Here is a 21,702-nt window from a genome sequence, read left to right on the forward strand (position 1 = left end):
TCCCATGACTTTATGGCAAATAAATGGATAAAAAGTGGAAACAATAACAGATTATACTTTATTGGACTCTAAAATCACTGCAGATGGTGACTGCAGCCACGAAATTACAAGATGCATCCTCCTTGGAAGAAAAGCTATGCAAAACTTAGAATATTTAAAAGCAGAGCAAAACTATGTTTTTTTTCGGTAGTCAGATATGAATGTGAGAGTTGGACCATAAAGAAGGCTAAGAGCCAAAGAAATGAAACTTTCAAGTTGTGGTGCTGGAGAAGACTCTTGAAAGAGACTCTTTTCAAGAAGACTCTTGAAAGAGATGAAGCAAGGAGATCAAAACAGTTAATCCTAAGGGAAATCAAAACTGAATATTCACTGGAAGGATTGATGCTGAAGTTGAAGCTCCAATATTTTGGTCACCTGTTGCAAAGAGTTGACTCATTGTAAAAGACCCTGATGCTGAGAAAGATTGAGGGAAGGAGGAGAAGCGGGTGACAGAGAATTAGATAGTTGAATGGTATTATTGACTCAATGGACACGAGTCTGAGCAAGCTTGGAGATAGTGAAAGGGAAGTTTATGGTGCTGCAGACTATGGAGTTGAAAAGAGGCAAACATGATTTAGCTACTGACCAACAAGGTTTAAGTTTCTAAACCTTGTTATATTTTCCCCAATATTTTAAATGGAAAAAAAAAAAATTGTTCCATATAAGGGAGAATGGTAATTGATAGAACCACTTAAACCTTTAAAACAGTGTGTCAAAAGATAACTGTATCTGTTTGCTTTTAAGTAAATGTCTTGTTGTTTAGTTGCTAAGCCTGCCAGGCTCCTTCTGTCCAGGGGATTTTCAAGGCAAAAATACTGGAGTGGGTTGCATTTTCTTCTCCAGGGGGTCTTCCTGACCCAGGGATGGAGCCCATGTCTCCTGCCTTGGCAGGTAGATTCTTTACCACTGAGCCACCAGGTAAGCCTTATGTAAATATATAATGTAGTACTCTTAATTCTAGTCTCTAATCTATGTGATAAATTTCCAGGGGTTATTCATTTTGTATAATTGAAACTTTATATCTTTGACTAATTCTTTCCTGTTTTTCAGCATCGCAGCTCTTGGTAATCACTATTCCACTCTCTGCTTCTGAGTTTGATTGATTTAGGTTCATTATACAAATGGTTCAGTTCAGTTCAGTTCAGTCACATAGTTGTGTTCAACCCTTGTGACCCCATGGCCTGCAGCACACCAGGCTTCCCTGTCCATCACCAACTCCTGGAGCTTGCTCAAACTCATGCCCATCAAGCCGGTGATATCATCCAACCATCTCATCCTCTGTCATCCCCTTCTTCTCCTGCCTTCAGTCTTTCCCAGCATCAGGGTCTCTTGCAATGAGTCGGTTCTTAGCATTAGGTGGCCAAAGTATTGGAACTGCAGTTTCATCATCAGTCCTTCCGATGAATATTCAGGACTGATTTCTTTCAGGATTCAATGGTTTGATCTCCTTGCAGTCCATGGGACTCTCAAGAGTCTTCTTTAGCACCACGGCTCAAAATCATCAATTCTTCAGCTTTCAGGCTTCTTCATGATCCAGTTCTCACATCTTGTACAGGACTACTGTAAAAACCACAGCTTTGACTATATGGACCTTTGTCAGTAAAGTAATGTCTCTGCTCTTTAATGTTGTCTAGGTTGATCATAGCCTTTCTTCCCAAGGAGCAAGCGTCTTTTAATTTCATTGTCGCAGTCACCATCTGCAGTGATTTTGGAGCCCAAGAAAATAAAGTCTCTTACTGTTTCCACTGTTTCCCCATCTATCTGCCATAAAGTGATGGGACCGGATGCCATGATCTTAGTTTTTTGAATGTTGAGTTTTAAGCCAGCTTTTTCACTCTCTTCTTTCACCTTCATCAAGAAGCTCTTTAGATCCTCTTCTTTTTTTTGCCATAAGGATGGTGTCTTCTGCATATCTGAGGTTATTGATATTTCTCCCAGCAAACTTGATTTCAGCTTGTGTTTCATCCAGTCTGGCCTTTTACGGAAACCACTGTTCTCTCTTTTATTTGACTACTGGAAAAGTCATCCCTCAGAGTGTGGGTGTCATACATTGAAAGTTTCACCCAAATGACTATATATACTTTCTGGGTTCAAGTTTTTTGTGTACTGTTCTTTAAAAAAAATAAATTATAAAAGTTTTCCCTATTGGAAAGCAATGTATACAGTTGATTTGTTCAATAAGCATTTAAGTGAAAACAGTAGATCACAGAAACTATATACTAGTAATGTATAACTCAGTTCCATTGTTCTGTAATAGCTGATATCAGGAGCTTGTTTTTATAGCCAGAAATTGTAGGAGAAAGCATATACACTGCATATATGTATACTGACTGCATAATTGACAATAAATGTTTGAAAGAAACACAGTTTGATAACTTTAGCTTTTGGTGGGATGATAAATTTAGAAGAAATAACTTTACTGTTGAATAATTTTTAAATATTACTACTGCCAGAGATATCCATGAGTAGGATGCACCTGGACTATTACAATTGAAGGACTTTGCTCAGAAATAGCTCCAAGCATAAAATGAGAAGTGAAGTGAAGTGAAAGTCACTCAGACGTGTCCAACTCTTTGTGACCCATGGACTATACAGTCCAGAGTACTAGAGTTGGTAACCTTTCCCTTCTCCAGGATATCTTCCCAACCAGGGATCGAACCCAGGTCTCCCACATTGCAGGCTGAGCCACAAAGGAAGCCCAAGAATACTGGAATGGGTAGCCGACCCCTTTTCCAGGGGATCGTCCCAACCCAGGAATCAAACAGGGGTCTACTTCATTGCAGGCAGATTCTTTACCAACTGAGCTATGAGGGAAGCCCTCATAAAATGAGAAAGTTGATGGTTTACTATAACTGGGAACCAGGAATGATTAAAATTTTAATAACAACTAGTCTAATTCTCTTTGACTGTCTCTTCAAGTCAAGACAGTCTTTTTGTGGATAATGTTGCTCCCAAAACAAATATTGCTTTAGGAAAGTTAAACCTGAGTACTTATATGGATGGTTATCTTGAGTCCTTATATCTTCTAATATCAGTGCTCTCATGACTTCCTTTAATGCCAGTCTCAAAACTGAACTGGATAACTCTATTATGCAAGAACATTTTCTGTTACAGAAGTTCTGTAGCTTGTGATAGATGTTCTCAATGACAGCTGGAGTCTTGCTGCATACAGTTATACTGTCTTCTGCTAGACTTTGTATTCCCATGTCTATCACTTCATTACAGTACTAAGTTGTGTTTTGATGCCTTCTCAACCACTTTGAGTGAGTGAGTGAAGTCACTCAGTCTTGTCTGATTCTTTGCGACCCCATAGACTGTAGCCTAACCAGGTTCCTCCATCCATGGGATTTTCCAGGCAAGAATACTGGGGTGGGTTGCCAGTCCCTTCTCCAGGAGATCTTCCCTGACCCAGGAATTGAACCCAGGTCTCCTGCATTGTAGGCAGACACTTTACAGTCTGAGCCACCAGGGAAGATCCATTTCAACTGCTTTGGTATAGTTTACCTGCACCACAATTTATAGTGAATCACCTTGCTTTATGAATTCCTTACCACCTCCCTCTACTCCCCTGATGGGCTGTGGTCATTCTCTAATAAAGATGTATACTTACAGGACTGTTTCTTATTTCCAGACCTGGTCATTTCACAGGGTACAAAAGAAGGAAGCAAGAAAGCATATTAATAGTTGTGAGTGCTGCAGGTGTTAGAAAAGACTAGATTGAAAGGAATTAGTTCTCTAATTCTGTCACATCATCAGTAAAGAAATATTATTTATAATTTCTTAATGTTTTATCTAATCATTTGGAAGATGGTGACAATGTGCTGATATGTGTTTACATTAACTATATTGATTAATCCTCTTTTGTTAGAAAATAATTATTTATAAATTGGTAATAAGAGTAACAGTGAGAACATGAACTATTTAATAATATATTCCCTTTGCCTGACTTTATATAAAGACTAAAATTGGGCCATCAGAATATATTGCTAAAATGATAAGAGCATTACATCTTTCAAAATTTTGATGAAGTCGATAAATATGATCTGAACTAGAACTTGTTAGCCATAAATGCTCACAGTAACATATCTGAAAAATACAATGTTGTCTATTTCAGAGTAATCAATTCTCTCCTCTATTGATTGTGAATACTGAATATCTAAAATTCAAACTCATTTTGGAGGGAAATCAATAAACATATTTCTATTTAATTACACAAATAAACAAAATTGGTAAGAGAGTGGGTGAAAGCTCCTCCCTATGACCTAACTACATGACAGTGTATCTACAAATGGACATTTTATTCTCTTCAATTCATATATGCTTCCCAGAAGTCTCTATATTTCTCAGAATGTACATTAGCTCTCTCAAGTATACCAATAAAGTCTTTAAGCATTGCAAATTTTGATCCAGTTTAACTTTCCCAAATTTCTGGGAAAATGATTTTTCCAAACTCAGAATTATTTCATTTGATACATTTATTGTTCTGAAATAAGCTAAGAAAGTCTAAATTAAACCAAGAGAAGAAACCATTACCAGATTTTCTCATGTCTTTTGCCAGTCTTCAGCTAGTACAAAATGATACTTCATGTGTATTAAAAAGAGATTAGTGAAGATACAGGATTATCAAAGAATAAAAATAATACTTTTTCCCTGCTTTAGACCAAATGTTGTGTCCATTCCCCCTCCAAAAAAAATTTCTGTGTATTGAAACCCTGGTCTATAATTTGGCATATTTGGAGTTGAGACCATTGGGAAGTAATTAGGTTTAGTTGAACTCATGAAGGTAGAGGTCCCATGAATGAATTAGCATCCTTTGTAAAAAGATAAAAGGTCCAATGCTCTCTCTTTCTCTACAACAGAAGAACATAGCGAGAAGTTGGCCATTTGTAAACCAGAAATCTGGCTTTCACCAGACACCAAAACTGCTGGAACCCTAATCTTAGACTTCCCAGCCTCCAGAACTGTGTGAAATGAATCTTTATTATTTAATACATCCACCTTATAGTTTTTTGTTACAGCAGCCCCAGCTGACCAAGATGCTTCCCTTCTGGTTATAAAACATGAACTACTATGATTATTCATCAGTATTATCTTTATTAAATAGTATACATATTCTGTAATAACCAAATTAATGATTTACTTTGCTCTCTATTATTTTCATCCATTTCATTCAAATAACATTTGTTATCATGATTTTTTTCTATCATTCCATACCTTACCAAAACACTCAATGCCTCAAGAGGCACAAAACAAACAAAATGTGTCTACTATATACTGTGTAGTCTTCACTACTGGATTCCCAATTTAGAGTCCCTCTCTCCCTTACTATTCAATAGAAAATCTCTATTTCCTTCTCTCTCCAAGTTAAAAAAATAATAGTTTCTACTTTCCACTGCTGAAAATGCTCTTATAGGAGACTCTCCATTAGTTTAAAACAAACAAACAAGCAAAAAAAGAGCATCCTTTCAGCTCTACTTATTTATTAATTATTTTGGACAAAGGAACAAATTTTTCAGATGCTCAAGAAGACTAAATGTATAACCTCTCTTTTTTTTTTTTTGCAAATTGGAAGTTATTTTATCCACTTTCTCCTGTTTAATTTATAAAGCAATTTTAAAATTTCACTTTCCCATCTCCCTACCTCTGGGAAATTTTCAGCTCAATCTAACTCCAGTCCACTGGTCAAGTATTATGAACCAGAGATTCTATTAAGATGACAGGAATCCACAGTCATCAAAACAAAGGGGTCTTTCTTTCATGATATAGCCAATTGGCTTTGAGGATGACAGAAATGAAAAACCAATTGCCAAAAGAATATTAAAAGTACAATATTTAAAAAGAATACTCAAAGGAAAATCAGGAAGCAGAGTGACTAATGTGAAATACACAACCTAAAACAATGAAAGAGATTTATTTTTAAGATTTTCATTATAGCAACACTATATCAGGTATCTTTCCTTTATCTTTCTGTACATTTTGTGTTAAAAATGAGAAGAGGCTATTTTTAATAGGGAAAGTATAAGCCATAAAAGAAAACAAACCAAGTTGACAAAAGAGATTCCATTAGGGATCAGAAGAACTGAGTGCTAGCTAATCATAGATATGGCATTAATATAATGATTTGGGCAAATCTTATGACCTCTTGCTTTTATCTCTTAGCTTGTCAGATGAGGAAGTTGCTCTGGTTAGTATTTTTAAATTGCGCTCCACAAGCCCTAGGTTTTGAAATTGAATATTGTTTGATTGGGTTGGTCAAAAAGATCTTATTTGGTGAATTTATTGTTCAGTAAAGTTCTTGGTGAAAAAAAAAAATGTGTCTTCTGCTTTTACTTAAAACCCATGAACTTTTTTTGCCAACCCAATATTTGGGCAGTGTGAAGGGATGGTCAGTTTACTAGGTATCCCTGACACTTGTCAGATTAGCTCTGTTTATTGTGAATATATATTTAGTATGTACCCTACATGTACACATTTAGCTGAAATTTTTTAATGGTAAAAGTAAAATATCAATCTTTACACTTTAAATCCTAATGTTGCATTTTATGCTATCCGATATGGTGTGAAAAAGTCAGGATGGACTTCTACATTTTGCCTTTATTTTGCACATAACACCCGCTAGATTTCCTTGCTTTCTTCACATATTGATCTATGGTGAAAATACCTGTGTTCAGCATATAAATACTTCAAAAGTTTGCTACAAACTATCAATAGTGTCAATAATATGCTTTAATTTTGATAGAGGAAAAACCTAAACATGCACTCCAAGAGAAAATACAAAGAGCTATTTTCTGCAAAGATTCAGAAGAATTCTTCAAAATGGAGGCAAGGAAAATAGTTTCTTAGTCTTGACAATCTATATCTTGAATGGTACAGATCAAAGATTCAAGGTGGGAAGGTATGGGGCGTGAGAGTAAGAACACTGAGGAGTATATAATATAAAGGAAAGGAAAAGAAAACTAGAAATACCTAATAGTCCAAGTGATACACTCTACATATTAAGAAAGGCCATTAAAAAGAATTCTAAGTGTATTCACGATAACATACAGAAAAGATTGCAATTTTTTTGCATGATGGGCTGTACCTACATGTCCTTTCAGATATTTTTAGGTCATAAAGAAGGGCTACACGTTTGTACATTCATTAAGTATTAACAGGTATTATAACAGATAGTATGGCAATACAGCTATTAAAGTATATATTTGAATTCCACCCACAAAAGCAAATAGGCTAGAATTGTGCTGCACATTAGCCACTAACTCATGTGATTATTTAAAATTAAATCAATTAAAATAAAATAAGACTAGCCATTCAGTTCATTGGCCATAATATATGACTATATCAAAGGCACTGCAATCACTTGTAGCTAGTAACTGCTGTTCTGGAAAGCCAAGATTATAAAATATTTCCATCACTGCAGAAAGGTTACTGAACATCAATGGAGTAGAAGACAATACAGGAATGAAATTCAAAATTGCAGTTATAAGTAATTAACAAATTGAAATAGAAATATCAGGACATTTGGGGAGTATAGTAACAGTTCAAGAAAATATAATTCATCTGTAGCTGGTATGAGTATGTGTGTGCTTAGTCATTCAGTTGTGTCCAACTCTTGTGACCCCATAGACTATAGCATGCCAGGCTTCTCTGTCCGTGGGATTCTCCAAGTGAGAATATTGGAGTGGGTTGCCATTTCCTTCTCCAGGGATCTTCCCAACCCAGGCATCGAACCCAGGTCTCCTGCATTGCAGTCAGACTCTTTACCGACTCAACAACGAGAGAAGCCCATGAGTATATGAAACATATATTTAAAAAGAAACCTTCCTTGAGAAAATTATGTTGAAGATAAAACCAAAAATTACTAGGCTGATTGAGACTGGAGCATAAAGATGAAATGAATATAGTACAAAGTATTACTGCCAGAGAAAACAGCATGTGATTCTATAGTTATTATACTCAACAAAGTAAGTGAAAGAGTAACAAGAAATATTCCCAAACATGTTAGATAATGAAGACAGCCAAAATTCAAGCATTTTATAGTTTATCTGAAAAGCATGAGAATGACTATAAAGATTTTTATTAGTGTCATAAACATTATTACATTTCTATCTATGACAATAGAGAATAATTGGAGGTAACCAAAAGATGAAATTGGAGATTATGAAGAAGTTAATTGCTCTGATCCATTAGAAAGATAATGCTCTTTTGATCAAATACAATGAAAACTGTGACAGTAGAATTAATCTGAATGCCCAGTAATTATTGAAAATTTGGATTTGGGACCAGAAGGAGTAAAAGAGGACTGCCCAGCTGATTACTAGACTCACAAGTTTGTTTTAAGACACTAGGCTTCCAAGTGCCTTTTTGGTTCACAGTAATTGTTAACTGATACAGTAGTATTAAAATAGGGAACAGTAATGAAGAATGGGCTTTCCTGGTGGCTCAGCAGTAAAAGAATCTGTCGGCAATGCAGGAGACACAAGAGATACAGGTTGGATCCCTGGGTCAGGAAAATCTGGAGGAAGGCATGGCAACCCATCCAGTATTCTTGCCAGGAAATCTTATGGACAAAGGAGCCTGGCGGCCTACAGTCCACAGGGTCACAGAAAGTCAGACACGATTGAAGTGACTGAGCATGCAAACACAATGAGGAATAGTTTTTTGACCAGAAGACAATTAATTAAATACATAGCTCCTAAGTTTGAAAATTCTATCAGGCATTGAAATAAATATGTCATGTAAGTGTTGGAAGATGATAGAAAGGCCTATGGGTAACTATATATTTTGAAGATAGCTGTTTGTAGAAACTAATTGATACTGGGGCAAGAGTGAGAATGTCAAGGGAGAAAATGAGATGTGAGAAGAGATAAAATAAAAGTTCTGGGTAACTTTAATACTTAATGGAAACTAGTATACCCTGGGAGTCAATACACTTTATTATTATTATTTTTTAATCTGAGTCACATTTCAAGGGCTGTTTCCCTTTTTTTTTAATTTTATTTTATTTTTAAACTTTACAATATTGTATTAGTTTTGTCAAATATCGAAATGAATCTGCCACAGGTATACATGTGTTCCCCATCCTGAACCCTCCTCCCTCCTTCCTCCCCATACCCTCCCTCTGGGTCTTCCCAGTGCACCAGCCCCAAGCATCCAGTATCCTGCATCGCACTTTAGAAAGCAGGCTCACTGTAGGAACGATGTTCCCACTGAAATAATCATACATCTCAAAACTTTATTGAAATGAAGAATAGAAGGCTGAAGGCACGACAGGAAAAAGAAAGACCCAATTGAGTATTATTATTATTCATAAAAATGCTTATCATGTCAAATTTATAGCATACTATTCAATGCATGCAGATGTTGCTAATTTCTGCTCTTAAATACATTAAAAGATTGTGGCAAAAAATGTAGCTGCATTTTTTAAGGGGAAAATAAAATCAACAGCTTTTTTGGCTTTGAATATTTTAAATTACCCCCTGATTCTCTTGACCTCTTTTAGCTATCAGAAATTTATTCACTGATGATTAATTTGACAGAAAGGAACACATGATCTCTGCTTTAATATTTCTTAGGCACTTTTATTCTGCTTGTTTGTGAGCTGAGAAACCTTAAAGGTGACTCTTTTGCTGAGATTTACCATAAAAAATAAACAAAAATACAACTATTAAATCTTGACATGGAACATTAAATGATGATGAAGTATTATTAGTTAAGTTCTAAAATGTTCTTGATAGCTGGACCTCTCAAAAAATATTATGGGAGAATAGGCTATAAATCAAATATATGTAACTTATTTATGCAGAAATTTAAATTTTATAGAAAATGACTATATAGATGAGTATATTTTATCATGACATACCAGTTGAAGAATTATTCTCTCTTTATAGTAAACAATACAAATTAAAATAACTTAATTTATAGATATGAATTATTATATTATTGCATATATTTTATTTGAATATTCAATTAATTGATCATAGTAAATTATTTTGAAATAATGGTGAAATTAATAGTAAATTGTTTTAAATTTTATATGCTCCTTTTAAAGATATACCTATGTTTACTTTTAGTTGGGTACAAGATGGAATTTTGCAAGATTTTGTACTAGTTTCCAGGTATACTTTTGGTACATAAGAATGCAAATATTTGTATATAATCCAATATTTCATGTATTTCCCTGAATCTCTTTCTTTGATTTCAAATTATATGCCATTTAGCAAACATAACAGTTAACATGAGAATAATGACTGGCCTTGAATATTAAATTCTAAGTAAAATTTAAAATTCTTAGGGAATTTGACTTTTTTAAACTTTAATGACATAGTTTTATTTTATTTTTTGAATATTATAAAAATGAGTAAATTGGGAGACTGATATCGACATATACTTACTACTGTATGTAAAATGGATAACTACTAAGAGCCTGTTTTCTAGCAGAGAGAACTTTACTCAGTGTAGTGACTTATATGAGAGAATAATATATATACTGGAAAAAGAGTGGATGTATGTAGCAGAATAACTGATTCACTTTGCTGTACACCTGAAACCAACACAACTTTGTCAGTCAGTTCAGTTACTCTGTCCTGTCCAATTCTTTGTTACCCTATGGACTGCAAAAAGCCAGGATTCCCCATCCATCACCAACTCTGTCTGTTACACAACTTTGTAAATCAACTATATTCCAATAATTTTTTAGATGGGCATTGATTGCAAATGTGTGAAATGTGAAGTTCAAGCAGAAGGCTTTGCAATGGTGACTAAAGAGCTTCTGTGCATTATGAACAAAGGAATAAATAAATGCAAATATGAAAGCAATTATTTAATACACAATTACATAGATGAAATAATCAGTCACATGCATTTTTTTAACTATGAGCTTTATAAAAATATTTCAAAATAGTCTGAGGTGAATACATAAACCTAGATCTTGTTAGCAACATTATATAAAATGTATTCATGTAGGTGTATTAACAATACAATTTACAATCAATAAAGTTTTTATTATGAGTTCTAATATTTATTTCCAAGTGATTTAATTGGATTATACTAAGGATAATGTGAAAGAATATATTTACGTTGCTGCTGCTGCTGCTAAGTCGCTTCAGTTGTGTCCAACTCTGTGCAACCCCATAGACGGCAACCCACCAGGCTCCCCCGTCCCTGGGATTCTCCAGGCAAGAACACTGGAGTGGGTTGCCATTTCCTTCTTCAATGCATGAGAGTGAAAAGTGAAAGTGAAGTCACTCGGTCATGTCTGACTCCTAGCGACCCCATAGACTATAGCCCACCAGGCTCCTCCATCCATGGGATTTTCCAGGCAAGAGTACTGGAGTGGGTTGCCATTGCTTTTTTATAAATATATTTTGTTTTTGTCCCATTCTTGATACAATTTTCTGCATATTTTAGGACAAGTTTTAATCTTTGTGTTTATTATTACCTAAAGTTAGAGTTTTTAAGAGGGGAGCATTTATCTATTGACTTATATGAAAGTTTCCTCTTCCTTCTCTTATGCTCCTGCAAAATTCTCCTGGGAGTGAGCACAGCCTGATTACTGTTATCTTCTGAGATTCTAGCTTTTACCTGTATTGTCTTTACTTTGAAATTTGGTTTTGAAAAGGAGTGAAATGTGGGGTATTTTAAAGATTTTTCTAACTTTATGTTTGGAGTCTTTTCTAACAAGATTATCAAATACACTGAGAAGAGAGCATTTCAATTCATACTAGGAATGCCATTAAAAAAAAAAAATCCCTCCTTAAGAAAAAGTTCAGGAGAATGACTATCTCATAATTTTAACACAATATTATACAAAGCACATGGAATTATAATTCTCTAAAACATAAGTTTTTTTAAAAAAATATTCTTGGGTGTTTCAAGAGAAATGTATAAGGGTTTTTCTGATATTCTCTCATACCTACATATCACACCATGTCTGACTGATTTTGAACTAATCAATGTCCCTAAAGCAAGTATAGGGACTTCCTTCATAGCTCAGTTGGTAAAGAATCTGCCTGCAATGTGGGAGACCCTGGTTCGATTCTTGGGTCAGGAAGATCCCCTGAAGAAGGGATAGGCTACCCAGTCCAGTATACTTGGGCTTCCCTTGTGGCTCAGGTGGTAAAAAATCCACCTGCAATGCAGGAGACCCGTGTTTGATCCCTAGGTTGGGATCCCTGGGTTGGGAAGATCCTCTGGAGAAGGGAAAGGCTACCCATTTCAGTATTCTGGCCTGGAGAATTCCAGTGACTGTATAGTCCATGGGGTCGCAAAGAGTCAGACACGACTGAGCGACTCAAAAAAAAAAAAAAACCAAACAAGTATAATGGCTCCATGGGTACAAGGTGAAGCGAAAGAAATGTGTCTCTGATGATGAGCAATATTCAAGAACAATTTCTACCCCTATAAGTAGCTTAGCATTTTCAGAGTAAAAATTTTGTAGATTTTTTCTAATTAAAAGTAATAATTGAAGACTTATGGGTAAGAATTGATCTCATCTTGGCTCTTTTACAAAGATGATTTGTGCTAAATTACTTTGAAATCTGCAGTCCAAGTGAAAATCGACTGTGACGAGAAACAGTTACCTTTGCACATTCCATCTACAAGTCTGATGAGTTTGCTTTTTCTATATTTTGGTCATTTTCTAACACAGTTATCGTGGTCATACTTTCATTGTTCAAACTTTCCTTTTATGCTGTTTGACAGTCATTTTTACTTTCCTTTATCAAAGTTGCAGCTCATACTATACCCATACTCACATCTTATTTTCTCTTCTACCAATTTTTTTCACAATTGTCCTCTTTTGCACTACTTTAAATTACATGATGTATCTTCCCCTGAGTAGTCAATAATAGAGCATTAAAATTATTTTTATTCACTTATGTATTGTTTAAAATAATGATTTCTTCCTAAAAGTTTGAATCATGGGGCATTAGATGGTTTTTTGTCCATTTAATACTCATTTTTGAAAAGTATTAACTACTGCAATTGTTCTTCTGTATGAAGGCAAACAGTGTGTGGTGCTCTTCTTTTTTTCCCCTTGATTTTAGGCCGCACATGAAGGAATAGTTTATGTCTTACTGGCTTCTTCCAATTCTTCTAGAACTCAGTCAGTTCTTTGTGTTACTGGAGGGATTTTCTCCCCAGGAAACATCTCAGGAGAAAGAGAAGGAGAAGAATTTCAGGAAATTCAGAATCTCAGCCAAACTACTGACATGAAGCAGGTGAGTGTGATCCCTTTGTGGAAAGGTTAAACTTGCCACACAATGAAGACAGGATTATACTTATGTTGACCAAGCCATAGGAGGAGCTACCACTAACATACAGGCTTCAGATCTAATGCAGTCCCTTATATTGTAAAGCTTATGTTTTAACATACAGGCTGTGTTCAGGGATGCATGTTCAATATGCATGGAGAAGATGGAGCTTCTTTTTATTATCACATTATTGGTATGAAATCATTGCAAAGATACTTGTTACAATATATAAACCACAAATTCTCTGTCACTGAGTCATATATTGCTCTTGGTAAGTGTAGAGCAGGTAGGGCATGACCAGTGTATGGAGAGCTGCCTAAAAGCAACGATAAAAAATGCCAGAGAACTGCTATTTGGTGGTACCTCTATCTTCACCATGTGGCTTCCATGTTCATCAAGCTGGTTTGCATTAAGACTAAGAAAAGGAAAGTTTCACATTTTCATAGTTTTGTAAAACGTGTTTCACATGTTTTGTGAAACAATTTGGTGAAACGTGCACAGTTTCACATTTTGAAAGTATCCCACATCATTTTGTTAGATCTCCAAGACAAATGGCTAAAGTTAGGCGCGATAGCAACTAGATAATATAGGCCAGCTGAATACCTCAAAGGAAGTGGGTGTGGCGAGCAGCTCAGTATTCTGTGCCACACTACTTTTAACTGCATAAGTGCTGGAAATAGAGAGAGAGAGCTTATTGAACACACAATCTAGGAAAGGCTATCTTTTTCCTTATATGAGTTATATGGATGAATGGCATTAAACCCATTTCGTAAGATTAAGTAACATTGGCCATTAAAATGAATAGTGAAAACTTCAGGCAAGCAGCCATCCAGGCAATCAGTTAATTCAACTTTTAACATTGTGTGCTTGGAAAGAAATGTTGGATGCTGATGTGTAGCCCCTGAGGAAATGCTTCTTTGAAGATGTTATCATTTTACATAAAAATCCAGTGCGTGTGTGTGTGTGTGTCTGAGGAAGGCATGGGATCTCGTGAAGATTGGAGCACAGATAAATCATAAATGAATGCATTTAGTTTAAAATGTGGTTGGGATAAATTGTAGAATGTCTATAAGATATTTTAAAATATGTAATATATAATTAATTTATTTCATGCTATCTTATGGCTAATTTTCAAATTATTATTCTATGGTAGAGAGAAACTATGAAGTTGGGGTCTGAGAGTCAATATCGTTGCTTTATGACATTGACCCATGAAAAGTGAATATAAATACTAAAGCTGGATTGTATTTAAACATTGCAATTTAGAAGGCATCCTCCTCCGCTTTCCCTTTCCTCCTTCCCTACTTGGGATGATGTTCCTGGAACCAAGAAATATGATACATGATATGGCAGAAAGAGCTTTGTAGAAAAAATTAAGACCTTTTAGAGACTTTAAATTAGGGAAATTATACTGGATTTTCCAACTGGGCCCAATCTATTCACATGAGCCCTTAAAAGCAATGATTTTTCTCTGCTTGGAGTGCTGAAAAATGTGACAGCAGGGAAGATCAGAGGGACCCTAAGACTGAGAAAGACTTTCCCCACCTTTGCCATATGGAAAACACTAGAAAGAATTAATTGAGGCAGTCTTTATGAACAAAGATTGTCTCATTGCTAACCACCAGGAGAAAAATTCAGTTCTGTAACTGAATTCACACACCACCTGAAATGTTTGAAAATAAATCCTACCCTAGAGCCTTGAGAACATAGCGCAGCCCTGCCCATGTCTTTACTCTGTCTCATGAAACACTGTTCAGTGAGCAAACTGAGCGACGCCACGCTTGGTCCTCTGACCCGAAGAACTGTGAGATGACGAGCTTGTGTTGTTTTCATTCATAAATGTGTGTAATCTGTTACGGCAGCAATAAAAAAAAAAACAAAAAAAAAAAAACTAAGGCAATAATGAAAGAAACAAAGAAAGACATAGTGAGGAACATGGATCTAGTCTCAGTTGTTTGAAAGGATTCAAAATACCCCAAAGGCCACCAACATTGCTTATATAGTTCAGTGAACCTTTAAGCTAACATTTAAAAAACATAGTGAGGTAACTTCAAACAACTTTATTTAGATATCATTTATTTTTTCATATGGCTCAATTTTTTAAAAGAGAAGTCAAGTTTTGTATTTCCTTGTATGCTTCCTCAACCTTGGAAATTCAGTTCATTATTCTATACCAGTGTGAATTGCACATTTTGGTGGATGCTCATTCTAGCTTCTTCATTAAAAACAGACCATTTCTCTCAATTTGAAAAATGTTTCATTTACAGAGTTTTTTTTATTGAATTCACATTTATAAGTCTTTCTAAAAAATATTCTGTTTATCCCTTTCTCTAGGTTGTAAACCCAGTATCAAATAAATAGTATATCTCTTTTCTCTTGATCTAATTTTTATTTAAGAAGACACATTTTGTTGTTATTATTATATATATTTCATGTCTTCTTAAATTATTATTGTTAAGTTTAAGCTTTGGAGAGTTATTATCAGGGAATGTGACCTTTACAATGAAAACATTTTTGTCCAATGCTTTGTGATATACATATTAAATATACACATTTATATAAGTTCATTAATTCAACTCTATAATATAAATACACATAAATTATCCTTTTTCATTTTAAGACTATGGTATTAAGTTGACACTTAACTCTTTTCCTGCAAACTGTATAATAACAAGAATAAAACTTTTTTATTATTATTCCTTTTAAGGAAGACATCCTAATCCTCAGCCTGTATGGGCCACAGTGCTGAGCAACAACTTCAGAAGCCAAGGCCTGCTTCCTCCACCATCCCCTTCCCCAAACCAACTGAACATTTTTAAAAGTTAATAAAATTTATCTTTATGAAACTGCAAGTGATTTAAAAGCAAGGGCTTCCCTGGTGGCTCAGATGGTAAAGAATCTGCCTTCAATGCAGGAGACCTGGGTTCAGTCCCTGGGTTGGGAAGATCCCCTGGAGAAGGGAATGGCACCCCAGTATTCTTGCCTGGAGAACCTCAAGGATAGAGGAGCCTGGGGTTCCAAAGAATCGGACACGACTGAACGACCAGAATCGGACATGACTGAGCGACCAACACATATATATCTGTGATTTAAACTTCCAAATACTGTAATTAAAGGGGCAGAAAGAATGAAAAATTAAAAACAAACAAACAAAAATGTAAAAACACAAAGATCTATATGTGAGGTGAAGTCTAGATGGTGTCAGAGCTTGTCCTCAAAGATATCCATAAACAAATACCCCTTGCTGGTCAGGAGGACAGTCTGAGATGCAAAACTTAAATGCCTTATTTGGAGCAACAAGTATTGTTAACATGCTTTAATAACAGATGCTCTCCAGTCTCCTTGTTTATGAATACCAAGGGGGCAGTTTAAATGTAGGTTTCACAAACAAGTTATAATTCCAGGGGCCACTTATCTGTGTGATGGTGAGGCCAATGTAAGACTTCAAACCGTAAATACTCTCTAGTTTAATATTGCTCTAAGGTGGAGAAAGTGATCAATTAAAACCTACAATTCCATCTGTGTGAAACCCATGTTTCAAAGATGAATACTGAAGATGGAAATAGATTGTGAATATATAAAGATATCACAAAAATACAGAACATGAAATATGAAAAACAACTGCAAGCAAATAATGTTCTTCAGAAAAAATATGAAATAATATGTGTGTAAATGTATGTATGCTTCTGTTTTATATACATCTGTATCTATCTATCCATCTTCATATTACAGAACCAAAATTCTGAAACAAAATATCTAGAGCTAAAATGATAACAAAGGAATGAATCAACCTCATATTTATAATTTTAGACAGACCACATGTAACAATGTGAAAGCAAGTCATTGCTGCCATAAATTATCTACCCTTCTGTAAACGGATTTCACTTTAATGATACTTATAATTCTGACTTTATTATTTAAAGATGCTCTTTCATCCTGACATATGATTTGAGAGAATAATTCTATTTTATTGTGTTTCTGCTTTGAATTAAATGAGCTACATAAATTCCTCTAATAAAAGCAAAATGACATTTTTAAAATTCTTGATATCACATCTACAGAAATCTGCTTAACCTTGCTTATATTCTTTCATTATTGATTTTCTTAACATCTTAACATAATGAGAGAATTCAGAAATACAGCTGATAAAACTACAACTCTGAGACAGTCTAACACTGCTGTGAAGCATTTTGACAAGCCTTGCCTTCTGCTACCCCCGAAAAAAAGCATAAAAGTGTATTAAAACTAAAATAACTATAGCTAATACCCATTAGCTTCAACCTAGTTTCACGTAGTATTTAGAAGTTGTCCCAGTTAAATCCATCAAAACACAAACCCTGCTAGGACAGGAGAGTTTTGTCCCTAAGGGCCCTTTCTTATAATTGCAGACCCATCAGATTTTTAAGTCATATGGAAAGTCAATATGGAATCTCCAGGGAAGCTAGTTCTTTCCCAACTTTTCTATTTTTCTATTACTATGTTCACCTCATTTCAACTCTCATTCAAATTTTAACAACTGCAAGAGTAGGCTTATTTCAGAGCCTCCTGACACATTTTTACCTGGTAGAAGATTCCAATACCCTTAGGGACCACATAAAAAATGCCCCACTTAAAAAGAATTTGCTGAAGTGCATTTACGAACCCAGTCTCTATGCATTCAGCAGTACAAGTCTATAATTTTCTTCAAATGAAGCTTGGCCTTTGAGCATAGTTATACTTTGTATCAAAGTTATATGCAATTATTACAATGCATGAAAAAAAATCAGTAACCTTTAGGCCACTGTTCTGATCATATAGATCAAAGAAATACCAAAAGACTATATCTTCCATGCCTTGCCTCCAGGCCTGCATGTGTGCTAAGTTGCTTCAGCTGTGTCCAACTCTTTGTGACCCTACAGACTATAGCCAGCCAGGCTTCTCTGTCCAAGAGATTCTCCAGGCAAGAATACTGGAGTCGGTTTCCATGCCCTCCTCAGGAGATCTTCCCAATCCAGGGTTTGAACTCACCTCTCTTATTTCTCCTGCATTGGCAGGCAGGTTCTTTATCACTAGCACCACCTGGGAAGCCTCCTCCAGGCAGGACTGTATTACAACCACCTGAGAAGGCGATGGCACCCCACTTCAGTATTCTTGCCTGGAAAATCCCATGGACGGAGGAGCCTAGTGGGCTGCAGTCCATGGGGTCGCTGAGGGTCGGACACGACTGAGCGACTTCACTTTCACTTTTCACTTGCATGCATTGGAGAAGGAAATGGCAACCCACTCCAGTGTTCTTGCCTGGAGAATCCCAGGGACGGGGAAGCCTGGTGGGCTGCCGTCTATGGGGTCGCACAGAGTCGGATACGACTGAAGTGATTCAGCAGCAGCAGCAGCAGCAAAAGACTATTTTCTTTTTAAAAACAACTCTCCAATTCTCTATAGGAAGATAGGTAAACACTTAATATCTTAATATAATTCTCATGATATTAAAAAGGAGTTTTGAGTAAGATAATATATGGTTGCTGACTATAAGTTAGGTTCTGGAAAGCCTTTTACAGTAAATAGCAAGAGACTGTACTTAGTAAAGAAAGAGCAAATTAGTTTCACTATCCTGCAAAAGCAGGTAACTAGTATGTGGCAAATTGTAATCCATGGATATTTAAATCCCATTAGGTATTTCTCTCCTGTAACATGGCAGAGGGTATACCAAGAAATGACTATTCAAAAATGCAAATTATTCCCTTGAATGTTTAACTTGTTTAACTCCTTTATTAATCTGATGAGCACTTGTTGTTTTTCCAGTCTTCAGCTATTATTAAAAAAAAAGCAAATGAAAAAAAATTCCTGTGGAAAGAAACTAAGCTGAATTTGAATCATAATGGCTTTTAGAAACCAAGACTGTATAGATATTTGCTGATGTTTTCAAGTAAAATTGAAAATAATTACTTCATTTGAAAAGCTCTATTAAAATTTCATATTATCCATATAAATATGAATCATGAGATTTTATAAAATGTCAAAATGTTATTTATGTTGTACATTTATACAAGTTAAAATTTTTACCCTTCTATCTTAAGATTAGCTATGGTAAACATAATATTTTATTATTTTGTATTTTATTTTGTGATAAAAATCTTACTGCATATAGATCTAGTGCTTCAGTTAGAGTCATATATAAAGGTTTATGGAGAAATTTCTTTTTGCATATGATAAAAACAAGAGCAAACTTAATAAATAAACCAAGACTAATCAGAAAAATGTTATTTTACTTTTTAAAAAAATATCTTTTATATATAAAAACAAAAACAATAAACACTTCCCTGAAATAAATTGCCAAGGGCCATAAACTAAGAGATTGAAATATATATAGGAGCTTTAACCACATTTCCTCCTAGCGAATTCAGAACAAAATTCCATATTTTGTATTCATATCTAATCCATTTATCAGTGCAAAGTGTTTTAATAAATGTATTTAGTGTGTAACAAATTTTGATGATCTTTGTAATAGTGAAAACTACAGAACATGTGCCTCATAAAGTGCATTAAACAAAATGGGTGTAAAATATAAATATGGAAAAACTAAACAGATGTGCCTATTAATGTTATTCTATCTTGTATAAAATGTCAATTACCATGTTTTTGTTTCTCCTTCAAACATGAGTTAAATAGTCATTTAACCAGTCCCAGTTCTTTATGGACCATTACCATATTGTTTTGTTTACTCTTTTTAGAAACTTTTGTTAACTTATCGTTCACAAATATTGATTCTTCCATCATTTGTGTATCCCTATTAAAAAATGAATTTCCTGATGTTTCCTCTGGGTACAAATTGCCTCAAAATGCCTCCTTCTTTTGTATAGAAATATATATGCATGTTTATAAATGAAGATATATTTAAAATTTTTTAAAAATTCAAAATGTAAAACCCATTCTTAGTGTATACCTTTGTACAATCAATTTCAAAAAATATTTGGAAGAATGAAAATGCTTATGATTTCCTCACTTTCTAATATAAAGCCTACACTGACATTCTGCATATATTCTATCTCTCCCTCATTTTTTCTTAATTTAATTATGAAGATCTTTATTAATGTCCAGCATATGAAAGTAAAGATATAATCTTGTAAGTAGAGACTGATGGTATAAGAGAAATGTTAGTACATTATTTTTCTCCAGATTTAGGACACAATATATCTTCCTGGGCTGTGGATTTTTGTTATGAGATGAACATTTCAGTAGAAAAAAGAACACAAATAAAAATTAAACAAAGGCACTGTTTTTTTTCTTAAGGATACTTGTGGAGAATGGTATCCGTTTATATCAAAATTTTCCAAGTAATCTTTAAAAAAAATTAAGATGAAGAGAAAATTAAACATATATCTTTACTATAACTTGAAGGCAAAATATGTCAAACACATAAAAACTGTGCTGACAAAGGAAGAGGGAAGGAGAAACTGTCTTTCAAAAAAATTTAAAAGAACATAAAAATCAAGACATTCAAATTCTTCCCCCCAAAATGGAATTTTTTCCATCCTTCCAAAAATGGAATTTAGTAAAGAATTAATTTATCAAATTGATAGAATATGTTGCAGCTGTAAATTATATTCACACAAGAATATGTTGCTTTGATAAAAAATTAAATTTAAAAATAAAAGAACTCTAAAAACATAAATTGACCAAACAAAGGAAAAAGGAAAATTAGAATTGAGTTTATGAAATAGATGACAAAAAGAAAATCATAAAAAGATGAAGACTTGCTTTGAAAGTGCCCCAGGAAGAATCAGTTCAGTCGCTCAGTCGTGTCTGACTCTTTGCAACCCCATGAACCACAGCTCTCCAGGCCTCCCTGTCCAGCACCAACTCCCGGAGTCTACCCAAACTCATGTCCATTGAATCGGTGATGCCATCCAACCATTTCATCCTCTGTCATCCCCTTCTCTTCCTGCCTTCAATCCTTCCCAACATCAGGGTTTTTTCAAATGAGTCAGTTCTTCACATCACGTGGCCAAAGTATTGGAGTTTCAGCTTCAACATCAGTCCTTCCAATGAACACTCAGGACAGATCTCCTTTAGGATGGACTGGTTGGATCTCCTTGCAGTCCAAGGGACTCTCAAGAGTCTTCTCCAACATCACAGTTCAAAAGCATCAATTGGTGCTCAGCTTTCTTTATAGTCCAACTCTCACATCCATACATGACTACTGTTGTAGCTCAAATGATGTGAAAGAGCTCAGCTGGAATTCCATCACCTCTACTATCTTTGTTTGTAGTAATGTTTCCTAAGGTTCAATTGACTTCAGACTACAGGATATCTCGCTCTAGGTGAGTAACTGCATCATAGTGGTTATTCGTGTCATTAAGACCTTTTTTTGGTACAGTTATGTGTGTTCTTGCCAAACCTTTTTAATCTCTTCTCCTTCTCTTAGACCCAGATT

The sequence above is a fragment of the Bos taurus genome, chromosome 6 (genome assembly GCF_002263795.3).
Source record: "Bos taurus isolate L1 Dominette 01449 registration number 42190680 breed Hereford chromosome 6, ARS-UCD2.0, whole genome shotgun sequence".
Lineage (NCBI taxonomy): Eukaryota > Metazoa > Chordata > Mammalia > Artiodactyla > Bovidae > Bos > Bos taurus.